Below are 12,989 nucleotides of genomic sequence, written 5' to 3'. Positions count from 1 at the left end.
AATAATGTCACTGTTGGAGTCAATCGGAGTTCAATGTCATGTCAACAGCGAGGGGGAGGGAGAGGGATAAAGATGGCACAGAACTGTAGTTAGCATTTTTCCCAGATTCTTCCTCATTGGCACAGTGAAGAACCATAGGTCAATGAGGTTTAGAAAAGATTCGTTAAAGGTATATTTGATAAAGACAAAGTATGCCCGAAGGAGGCACATGGTCCCAGTGCTGTAACCAACACAAAAGGGCCAAAAGGGCCATGGAAAAAAAAAAAAAAAGAGGACCCAGAAGTGGGAATGTCTGCATTATATTTGGGCTGTGATGGATGATTCCCAAAGCATTCCTGGACGATTGGCAAATGAGGTCATTTTGATTGACACTTGGCTGTTATATAACTCTTTGCTTGGTGTGCATGTGCATACCCAGAATTCTACCACCATGAGGGAGTTCTTTGGGTGATCTCTAGGTTGAGCCCCTATTCCTTGTTCCCCCCGTGGCTCATGTCTGACTAACCACTTAACAATAAAAGACCTAGTTTGCCAACTATATGTTCACTACATAAGTAGGAACAATGCCCTAGTTTCCTCATGTTTCTCATATGCAACTAGGATGCCCCCCCCCCCACACACACACACATACTGTTTCATGATGTTAATAAACTTAAAGGAAAAGGGATTCCTAAGAGATAGGAAAAGGCAGCAACTCTTACTCCTGGATGTTGGTACCAGACTGCACAATGCCTGAAAGCAGGAGGAAAAAAAGACGGATCTGTTAAAAAAAGATGGTACTAAGATTTTTGCTTTTACTCAGAATATAGAGAGCCAAGTAGAATGTTACCCTACTCTAACGATAATAACCAAAAAGAAAAGAGAAGAAAAGAAAGCTGAGTAATATAAAATACTATCGCCTTTTGAGCTCATTTCCAGAAAGCTACATTTCCAAAGCAACAAGGTAAACTGATTCCAAAGGCTAACAAACTCTTCAGAAAAAGGGTGGGACACATAAACTGTAGCAGCCATAAACGAAGATGAGAAGAAAGAACCTGAAATTTTAATGAATTCTTAAATGCCAAGTGAGGGCTACCATACAGTTTAGAAATCCTAGGAAGCTCAGAAACAAGGGAAACCCACACCCATCCACTAGATCTTTGCCATTCCACAGGACCAGAGAACAGTCCTGAATAAAGAAAGCATTTAGTGGTGATAGGCCGCCCCTGAGGGAAAAACAGGAACCTTGCTCAACCTCCTACCCCCTCCCAGTGCTGTGTTCCTGACTTTTTATATGCAAAACAAGAGCAGTTCTGCCTCTGAGTTTGAGGAAACTCTTTCGTCCTTAATCCTTAGCAAAGGTTAGCTGTTACAGCAAGAGGGACAGAACAAAAGCCATTTGTCATTGGAGGAAGAGCAGAAAACCATGCTGTCTTGTGGTCCACTCAAAGGTTGCCTACTGCCAGAGGGAAGGGTAGAAAAAAAACATCTTCCAAAGGAGGAGGGACAAGAATGTCTTCTCTTTCCAAGAACTGCAACCAAAGCAGAGAACTCCAACCCTTGAGACTCAGGCACTCAGGGACTAAGGTTAAGGCTAGACCAAAAGAACTTATCCCCTCCTTCCCTTCTGAGCTTTGTAACAGTAAAAGGCAATAGCACTCTACCATATAGGTGAGGCAAGACAGCAGAGGGAGACTTTATCTGTGGTGTAGAAATACTGGACTTGCTACAGACTGAGGGTAGAATAGTAACACTGACACTCATAAAAAAACTCCTCAAGCACTTAAGGTTTCATATAAAGTAAAAGATAGCTGCAGACCCCATTAGAAGAATTTAAGCCTGTGGTACACTGAAAATAAATATAGCAAAACAAAACTCAAATCCAACTGTATTTTTGTCGACACTGACAAGCCTACTCTATTAGCCACACAAAAAAGAATCATCATTTGCAGGTATAAACACATCAATCTCCAATATTCTTTTATATACCACGTCTGGAATTTAGTATTAAATGGTGTAACATATATATAATTGAAGTACCAGAAAGAAACAATTTTCAATTATTTGAAAATATAATGGTCATAAATTTTACAAAACTAATGAAACCACATGTGAAACAATCTCAGAAAACTCCAAGCAAGATTAATATAAAGAAAAACATACAACATATCATAGTCAAGCTACTAAAAATCAAAAATAGTTAGAAAAGTTTGAAGGAAGTCAGAGAAGAGAAAAACATAAGTTGCAAAGAAACAAAATTTTAATATATTTGTTATATACATAATAATTATATATCTCATCAGAAACTGCAGGCCATAAAAAATGAAACTATATCTTTAAAATATGGAAGAAAAAATCTTCAACCAAGAATTATTTATCCACCAAAATATCTTTAAAAAATGTGAAGAACAGTGAAAAATCCTCAACAAAATATTAGCAAACCAAATCTAACAGCATATAAAAAGAATTATATTTTATGATCAAATAGGATTTATCTCAGGAATGCAAGGTTGATATACCATCTAAAAATTAGTTAATGTAATACATCTTATTAATCAAAGACAAAATCCACATGATCATTCCAATAGATACAGAAAAATCATTTGAAAATATTTATCACCCTTTCATGATAAAAAAAAAAAAAAAACTTAAGAAATTAAGAATAAAAGGGAACTTCCTCAAACTGAAAAATGGAAAACTGATGTGAAAAGCTTCCATACCCTATTTAATATGGTGAAAGACTGAAAGCTTCCCTCCCTAAGGTCAGAAACAAAACAAGAATTCTGCCACTTTCATTCAATATTGTAATGATAGTTTGCTGTGTCTCAGTGCCTGTGTCTTCTCTCCCATAACTTCATATATAGAGATCCTAACCCCTAATATGGTGATATTTGAAGGTGGGGACTTTGAAAGGTGATTATATATCATGAGACTGGAGTCTTCATGAAACGGATTAGTAGCCATTTAAAAGAGCCCAGAGATCTCCCTTTAGGGAGCTAAAAGAGTAATTTTAAAAGTACTTATCATAAAGAAAAAAATTGTAACTATATGAGGTGATAGTTGACTAAACTTACTGTAATTATTTTGCAATATGTACATATATCAAATCATTATGTTACAAACATAAAAATAATACAATGCTAAATGTCAATTGTATTTCAGTAAAACTGGGAGGCGGGGAGAAATAATACAAAGTTGATACAAACTCTTCCAGAAAAGGAAAGAGGATAAAACAGTATAGTAACTGCAGAAGAAGAGAGAAACAGGGAGAGAGAGAATTATAAAAATAAGATATTACTGTTCCTATGTTCATAATATTGCTTAAGAAAATAAATCAGAGTGTTTGCAGTTATATTACTAATATTTCCAAATTCTAGGGATAATTGAATCTAGAACAAATCTGTTTACATGCCAAGATTCCACTATTATAACTCAATAAAATTCTGTTCTTGCAGAAAACTATGAAACTAGGAGAGCATCTGATTTTCACTAGTCCAGTATATTAAAAAATTTTAACCATACTGTTACTCAGCACATATACATACATACACACATATATCAATAATATGTATGTGTGTGTGCATATATGTGTATGTGCATGTGTGTGTGTATGACTGAAACACACACACATACGTACCCATATGTATTACTGAAAAAAAACACTCATAAAAAATAGATTGTTAGTTATCTTGTAATATTGGAAGCAACCTTCTAAATGAAAACCACAGACCTAGAATAGTTTTCTTTCTCCCAAGGGTTTCTTAATCAAATGACTCAGCAAACTAATTGATGTTCTGCAGACTTGAAATTGCTGCAACACAGTATATATTCTAGCCACAATCCCCCCTTAGGTTTTAGATTATGACAACTAAATTTGTATTTTTAGACAGCATACTTTTTTAATTCACCAATGTTTCCTTTGCATAGTTTATTAAAATATTATTATTTACTTTTGACTTCCTAATCTCAAAGTTTTGTCAGCGTTGTTTATGAGAGAGACTTTTATTAAACATCTACTTTAAATAAGTGGATAACTGTAGGGTTTCTCATATCTGTACTTAAAGGAATTTCGTGTGTTAGAGAAATACTTCAAGTATCTGTTGAGACATTATTACTGCAAAAGATAGATATGATGATAAAAGTAGGCTCTAAAGTATTATGGAAATAATGTATGTTCTATGATGGCAAGAAAGGCATCTAGTATAGTGCAGATAATAATACTTAGGATGCTTATAAAAATCTGAATACTCAAGTCACACACCAGGCCAATTAATTCATAATCTCTGGTTTGTGAGACCCCAAATTGTCATTCCTTTTTCCTTCCCTCATCTACTTTTCTAGATCTTTTTTTTTTTTTTTTTTTTTTTTTTTTTTTTTTTTTTTTTTTTTTTGACGACAGTAATCTTTGGAGAGAATTCTAGCTGTTCAGCTCCAGAAGCTCAACATGAGTTCAACGGCTATACAGGTTACATTAAGAGTAGTCAAATTCATCTTTATTATATTAAAATTCCCAGGTAGTTTTGGTTAAGGAACTTTCTCTTTTCTCCCAGGAAGTCCCAGGCTAGTCAAAAAAGGGAATTCTAAAATCCTTCAGTTAAACTAAAATTTAAACACAAGAACCTTATGCTTAGATCAGTGAGTTTTAACTAGTTAGACCTTTCTCATATGTCCTTATTTTCAGAATTGATATAATTTTATTTTCCATCCTTCATAACTTTTTCAAAGTTATAAGAATACAATTTTGACTTAAGATTTTTTTGTACTTCTTTTTTCACATAACATCTGATCATTTCCTGATATTTCACATTTGATACTAACAAAATTGTTCTGTAATTTTAAATGTGTCACAATGGTGTCGCATATATTCAGAGAGACTTAGGAGGCTTTGGTTAGAAATAGATGACAAAGATTTGTTCAAGGGTCTTAGGGTTTTCAACTAGATACACAGCTAGCAGTATCAAGAGTTTTTCAAAGAAAAAAGAAAAGTCTGAGAGTTTTATAGTTAAAGGTACATTCTTGAGAAGAATCAATTCTGCATTCATAGCCCCTGGATTGGTCCACGATGGTAGTCACCAGATGTCTAGTGATCTAGAGTATGGGACATTGTCTTCTTGAGGTCATTCAGATGGTTAACTGAAGGTTTGATGTATATTAAGACATTAACACACAGCACACTAATGCACATACAGGTATTGACTTAGGACTGGAAAGTTCAAAAGTTTAAGTTCCCAAAGCCAACTAAAACAAGGATTACCATTTCCTTACGCTTCAACTCATTTCAAGTTAATTTAGCAACTTGACCACAGTGACTCTACTTGTTCACTTTATTCCTCAATGATAAATAATGAAAGTAAATATCACCAGTTAGTGCTACTCAAATAGAACATTAAAAGTAGTTACTATGCAAGTAAAACTGGTTTCTCTTGAAAGAGGAGGATTTTTAGCTAGTGATTTGAAAGCTCTTTCCTTATGATTAAGAGCATATTTTTATTGTAGAATCTTGGCTTACCAACATAGGTTTTTAAAAAAGGAATCCAGTTCATGAGTTTGTACAGAGAATTGCGCATTTGGACAAAAGTCCATTTCACATTTCCATGCTACTTTTTCATAACATTTATTACATGATAAATTAAGCATAACTTTTATAAACTTTAAAACAAAGAAAAAGAAACATTTAAAAGTCAAACTAGCCTGTTTTTCATCCCTCTCAAATCTTGAACTAGATTACATAATAGTAAGTAAATGTTGAAATGTTTAAATAAAGACAATAGGAACTTCAAATAAATATACAACATTGTATTCAAATAATATGTTTAATCTAGTGGAAAGCAGTTATAGATGGAAAATGTGCTACATTTAGAATCAGAGACCTAGCTCAAGATTCACCACCTATACTTATAACTTAATATCTTTGACAAGTCACTTAACACTCTTAACCCAAGAATCCTTATTTATGAAATGGGGATTCACCCTACCATATTGCATATGGTTGTTGTGAAGATGATAATATAAATGAAAATGAATAAAAACTATAAAATATAGAAATTTATTATTTAAAATAAATTTTATAAATTTTAAATCATTTAATTTAAAAATAGAAAATAAAAAATTAACAAAAGAATCACAATTCTTTTCGCCACTATTTTCTGCTTGCATTTACTTCTAGTTTAAAATAGTTTCGAGATTTCTGATCAAGATGGCTGAGCAGGTAAACACTGTGCTTGCTTCCTTCCATGAACACGTCAAAATTACGACTAACCTACAGAACAACCATCATTGAGAATCACCTGAAGTCTAGCTAAACAGAGTCCTGCAATTAAGAGTTTATAGAAGAAGCCAACCTGAAACTGGTAGGAGGGACAGGCACATGGATAGGGCTGGTCCCATACCTGTGTGCAATGGTTAAAATTTGGGAGGGATATTACAGCTGCGAAGGTCCCCCAAGGAGTGAGGGATCCCAGCCCACTACACACTCCCTGGCCCAGGGTTTCAGAGCTGAAAGAGAAGTCCCCACACTTCTAACTGGAAATCAGTGGGGGCTGTGGCTGAGTGAGATGGAGGGAGGCCGGAGTCTCAGGCATTCCTCTTCAAGGACTCATGCACAGACTTACTCACTGATGGTCTCACTAGCTCTGAGCTCCAGCACTGGGGCAGCAGCAGCTAGAAAAGAGTCGGAAACATATGGAGTGAAACTGAATTCTCTAGGTTTGGGTGAGGGCTGGAGGAGCAGCTTTCTCCCAGATAGAAGTGCTGGCAGAATCCATTGTTTCTTTGTTGAACCCTCCTTTTACCCAGCATGCAGGCAGCTGCCATATCTGAGTCTCCATCAGCCTGGGCTAGCACTGGTCACCCTGCTTTGGTGATTCCCTGAGACCCAACCCCACTCAACTTGTGGGCTTACCCAAGCACCTTCCAGTTGCTTTTCCACACAAAGGCCTGTCTTAGCTCATGCTACAGCCTTCCTAAAACCTCTCAAAGTTTCACAAAACCCAAATAAGCAGAATCTTCCTTCACTGTGCCCTGTACCTCTTGCTGAATATCCCAAATATGGCACAAGTGGCAGCTGGCCTTAGTTTGCAACTTGGCTTCTCAAGGCGCCTCCAAGCCCATTGCAGTTGGCAGTCACCTGTGGACTTCTTGGTGATTTGTGCCAGGTGGCCCAGGACAGGGCACAGGCTGGGGCTAAACTTGACCTACGGTGGGATCCTTCTTGGGAGGCTCCAGGGGACATCATACCAGTGGCCAGTTTGGACTGAGCCAGAGCACCCCCAAGCTGCCTCCATAAACAACACACCCAAATGGCAGACTGGGCAGGGACCAAAAGCCTAATAAAGCAAATCCTGCCTTGTATGGTAAGCCCCTGCACAATAGCTCCCCGACAGTAGTCACCAGCTAGACATCACAACCAATCAGCCTGAGGGTCAATTCCTCCCGTTGACATGCAGACAGCAGCCAAGGCTCAACTACAATAGGAGGACACACACTACTCATACAAGGGATACATCTGGAGTACTTAGCTCAGGTGATCAGGGAAACTGAGCCACTGGGCCCCACAGGACGCCTACTACAAAAGGCTACTCTACTAGGACTGGGAGATATAGTCACCCTACCTAATATGTAGAAACTTACACAAGGAGCAGCCACAATGAAGAGACAAAGAAACATGTGCCAAATAAAAGAACAGAATAAAGTTCTAGAAAAAAAAACTAAACAAAATGGAAATAAGCAATCTACCATATGCAAAATTCAAAACGGTAGTTATAAGGATGCTCAATGATCTCAGCGACAACTTCAACAAAGATACAGGAAACATTAAAATGGAGCTAGAAAACATAAAAAAGGGAACTGTCAGGAATGAAGAATACAATAACTGAAATGAAGAATACCTTAAAAGGAATCAACAGTAGATTAGATGAATCAGAGTATCGAATCAGTGATTTAGAAGGTAACAGAAAATATCAATCAGAATGACATAAAAAAAGAATATAAAAAAAATGAGGTTAGTTTAAGGGATCTCTGGGACAACATCAAGTGCACCAAGATTTGCATCATAGGGATACCAGAAGGAGAAGAGAGAGAGTCAAGAATTGAAAACCTATTTCAAGAAATAATGACAGAAAACTTCTCTAACCTGGAGAAGGAAATAAACATACAAACCCGGGTAGCACAGAGTCCCAAACAAAATAAATCTAAAAGGCTCACACCAAGACACATCATCATTAAAAGGCCAAAGATTAAAGATAAGGAGAGATTCTTAAAAGCAGCAAGAGAAAAGCAGTTAGTTACCTACAAGAAAGCTCCCTAAGATTGTCTGCTGATTTCCCAACAGAAACTTTGCAGACCAGAAGGGATTGGCAGGAAATATTCAAAATGATGAAGAAATATTCAAAGAATCTACAAGATTACTCTACCCAGCAAAGCTATCATTCAGAATCAAAAGAGAGATAAAGAGCTTCCCAGACAAGAAAAAGCTAAAGGAATTTATTACCATCAAACCAGTATTACAGGAAATGTTAGAGGAACTTGTTGAAGAAGAAAATAAAAAATAACAATAATAAAATGGCAGTAACTCCATATCAATTAATAAGTACTTTAAATATAAATGAATTAAATGTTCCAATGAAAAGATAAGGTGGATGAATGAATAAGTAAACAAAAACCTTAAATATGCTGCCTACAAAAGACTCACTTCACATCAAAAGACACACACAGACTGAAAGTAAACAGATGGAAAAATATATTTCATTAAAATGGAAACAAACAAAAAGCTGGAGTAGCAATACTTATACAAGACAAAACAGTCTTTTTTAAAATTATTATTATTATTTATGCCTATAGCATCTGGTCTCCCTAGGTGGTGTCCCATCAAAGTAGTAACCAGGGCTGATCCTGTTTAGCTTCCAAGATCAGATGTGATCGGGCTTATTCAGGGTGTCATGGCTGTAGACCATGGACCATGACTCCACTGGGGCATGAACCCAGAACCTTCTGCATGTAAAGCAGATGTGCTAACTTCTACACTATGGAACCACGTTCACAAAACAGACTTTAAAACAAGGGCTATAATAAGAAACAAAGAAGGACCCAGTTATCCCACTTCTGAGTATTTATCCAAGGAAACCCAAAACACTACTTCAAAAGGACATGTGAATTCATATGTTCATTGCATCATTATTTACAATAGCCAAGATATGGAGGATACCTGGGTGTCCCTCAGTGGATAAATGGATAAAAAAGAGGTGGTATATATACACCATAGAATATTACTCAGCTGTAAAAAAAGAATGAAATCTTGCCATCTGCAAAGACATGGATGGACCTAAAGGGTATCGTGCTGAGTGGAGTATGTCAGACAGAGAAAGACAAATGCCATATGATTTCATTTACATGTGGAATCTAAAGAAAGAAATAAAGGAACAAACAAAATAGAAACAAACTCATAGATACAGAGAATATTTTGATAGTTTCCAGATGAAAGGGAAGTTTAAGGGGTGAATGAAAACGGAGAAGAGATTAAGAATTAGCAGTTACAAAATAGTTATGGGGATGTACAGTATAGCATAAAGAATATAGTCAATAATATTGTAAAAACTGTGCAATGTCAGATGGGAGCTAGATTTATTGAGGTGATCAATTCGTAAGTTATATAAATGTCTAATCACTATGTTGTACACCTGAAACTAATATAATATTGTATGTCAATTATAATTAAATACAAAATTATTGAATAAAATAGAGTCTCTTTACTTACCACACTAAGGTCCTAGAAGGTAAACTGCTTCATTAATCTATGTGTCCATTTCTAACATCTAGATCATTGGATTTTCAAAATTGAAAAGAAGGAGGAAGTGAAAAAGAGTACTGCAATTTTTTGTGTGCCTACTCTCTGTTAATTATCATACTAGATACTTAACATTTTACTCAGTGTTTGAGATACTGCCCCAGGGAAGTTTAGCCCCTGGTTTATAGTATCACACCCATAAGGAGGAAGGTGGGAATTCTATATGTGGTCCAATTCAGGGGTTCTTGACCAAGGGCAATTTTGTTTCTCAGGGATCCTGTGGCAACATCTAGAGATGTTTTCGTTTGTCACAACTCAGGGTAAGAGGTAGGATGCTGCTAAACATCCTCCTATAAGACAAAGGACCAGCATCCATAACAAAGAATTATCTAGCCCTGTGTCAATAGTTCCGAGGTTGAAAAGCCCTGTTCAAATTTCAAAGCTCATGCTTATTCTTCCACATACTATCAAAAATAAGCGTTGTTTCTAAGTTTAACTATTCCACAATATTTACTAGTCAGAGAGGTACCAGTGTCAATCTAATGTGTGTTCTCTCTGTGTCGAATGTTTCTTGGAAGTTCCATTTTAAGATCCCACTGTTATCTTTTCATTGAAGCAATAAAGGAGGTTTCTGGAAATGTTTCATGCTGATCCATCCAAGGAGAATGACTCAAGGTCAGAGAGCATGGATGATTCTGAAAAAGACTGTGGGTGTATTAATCAGATCATGCCCTGCCCTCTTATCCGCCACCCACACCAAATATCATTGTGTCCTAGTGAGAGAGGAATGCAAGCAAACACTAAAGAAGCTTTTTCACAAAACTCTCTTTAAGGCACTGGGAAGTTCTTTAATAGCTCTACAATAGTATAACATCAAAGAGAGGACAGAATTCTATTCCCGTTTAGAGTTGCTTCTTGGAGCATGATGTTGACATAAGAATAAGAGCAGCATCATGCCCCAATCTAAGTTTGAGCCAGACAGGACTTCATATTTGGAAGCATATCACACTGGCGCATAATAGTGTCAGTGGATTTTTAGATTCAAAATATTTTTATGAGGCTTTGGTAGCCAACAATAACTCTAGAGCTATAGAAGAACAAAAGGCCAATCTTTTTGTTCCTCGCCACTGAAAGGCATCAACATCCACTCAGTCTTGATCGGAAGTTACAGTAGTTATCTTTAATTTCTTCATCTTCTTAACTCTGAGGATTCTCAGGCCCAGGGATGGAAGAACATTGACAGTATTGCAATCTATTCATCTTAGTTTTATACACTGAGACACCATGTCATGTTTTATTTGAATAAAGGATCTCATAGTTCAAAAACTGTTTGGAAATCTGCGAATTTTAGAATTAAGTCCTCTAGGCTCTTCATGCTCTGATGGCTGCCTTCTGACTAACTTTACTATGACCTCCTTGATCTTCATGTTCTAGTTCGTTGTGAACCCCTAAGACTTCATGCTATCATTTCACTTTGACCATACAAGTCTCCATTAAAGCAAAAGCATCATTGTATTTGTGTGTGTATATGTATACAATATATATATATGTGTGTATATATATATTTTTTTCTTCATGGAATTGAAAGCTTCTTGAAGGCACAATGTTTAGTACTTTTAAGAATTTAATTAATACTCGATTATTAATTAATTAACTAATTAATTAGTTAATTAAAAGATAGATGCTACACAGTGTCCGAGAAGCCAAAGTCTATAACCCAAAGAAAGTATTAACAATAGTTAAGAAAATATTTAAAGAAGCATATTAGAGCATATTACTGAAATGAAGATAAAACCTGAGAAGTATTATCTTTGAGTTGGTTTACTCTGGGAAAACTATGCAGAGAACAAAGAATATTCTATGAACAGAAGATTTTTATAAGAACTATTTTTTAGCTATAAATATTAGACTTCCGAGGTATAATAATGTTTACTCTTTAATATCTGCAGATTTCTGGATTCTGAACTACGTAACTTATTTGGGTAGTACTAGTACATTATCAAGAAAATTGAGAGATTATCACCTTTCCTCTGATTTTGATTTGTTCTTTCTTGACCTTTATCTTGCTTCCATAATTTTTATCTATCTATCTATCTATCTATCTATCTATCTATTTTTTTGTTTGTTTATTTATTTTTTAGGTGAGGCAACCCTTGGTTGACCTCACAGATTGCAAGGACCTTGTCAGTTTACAATCCCTTGTTTTTTATTTCTTACATCTACAGCACCTGGTCTTCCTAGGTAGTCTCTCATCCAAGTACTAACCAGGCCAGATCCTGCTTAGCTTCCGAGATCAGATGAGATCAGATTTGTTCAGGGTGGCATGAGCATAGACCTTCCTTCCATAATTTTTTGAGTAACTCTTTATGCAAAGAGACAACCACATAGCTATGTAATCTTATTTTAAATACCCAATGATGTTTAACATACATATGGAAGAAAAAAAATTATCTCCTTAATACAGAAGGTCTGGAAATAAGTCCTGTAAGCTGCAGGTGACAGTTGTAAAATGATATAAAAGAGAGCATGAACTCAAAGGTGAGGGAAATCATGCCTGTAGGTTGTTTACTAAAATAACTGTATCCTCAGGGAAAGATGCAGATCTCTCTAGGGGAAGTTTTACCCATGTAAATTTTTTTTGTTTGTTTGTGGTTGTTCTTCTGATATCAACAACAACAAAAAAATTAATGTACAAAGGAGAGTCAAAAAGAAGTAATAAGTGGTCTCTCACTAACTTCTTTTAGTTTGAGCTATAAATGACACCTTTGAAGTCTTTAAGTCTCTAAGAAACAAAAGTTATAGAGCAGCGCTGTCCAGTAGAAATAAAATGTCAGCACATATGTAATTAAAATTTTCCTAAATCAAACAGGCAAAATTAATTTGGTAATATATTTTATTTAACCTAATATGTCCAAAATGCTATCATTTCAACATGTAGTCAATATTTTTAATCATTAATTTTTAATGAGATATCTTACCTTCTTTAATTCCTACTTAGTCTTCAGTATTTAGAATGTATTTGACACTTACAACACATCACAGTTTGGACTGTCTGCACTTCAAGAGCTCAGTGGCCACATGTGGCTGGTGGCTACCATAAAGATGAATGCAGTTAATTATTTTTCTGTTCTAAAAAGTAAAGTATACAAGTTATTTGGGGACTAGGATTTATTAAATCACAGAATAAATAACAACTCTTTTAGTTATTATTTAACTGATGTCTTGGTAT

General features: G+C 35.7%; 1 pseudogene; it reads right to left on the bottom strand.

Moving 5' to 3' along the window:
- Positions 1-11,976: 11,976 nt before the first annotated feature.
- On the bottom strand, positions 11,977-12,095 carry LOC118606991 (annotated as a pseudogene).
- Between the last annotated feature and the right edge of the window lie 894 nt (positions 12,096-12,989).

Source organism: Rousettus aegyptiacus, unplaced genomic scaffold (genome assembly GCF_014176215.1).
Source record: "Rousettus aegyptiacus isolate mRouAeg1 unplaced genomic scaffold, mRouAeg1.p scaffold_m13_p_8, whole genome shotgun sequence".
Lineage (NCBI taxonomy): Eukaryota > Metazoa > Chordata > Mammalia > Chiroptera > Pteropodidae > Rousettus > Rousettus aegyptiacus.
This window is presented reverse-complemented; position numbering and strand designations above follow the sequence as displayed.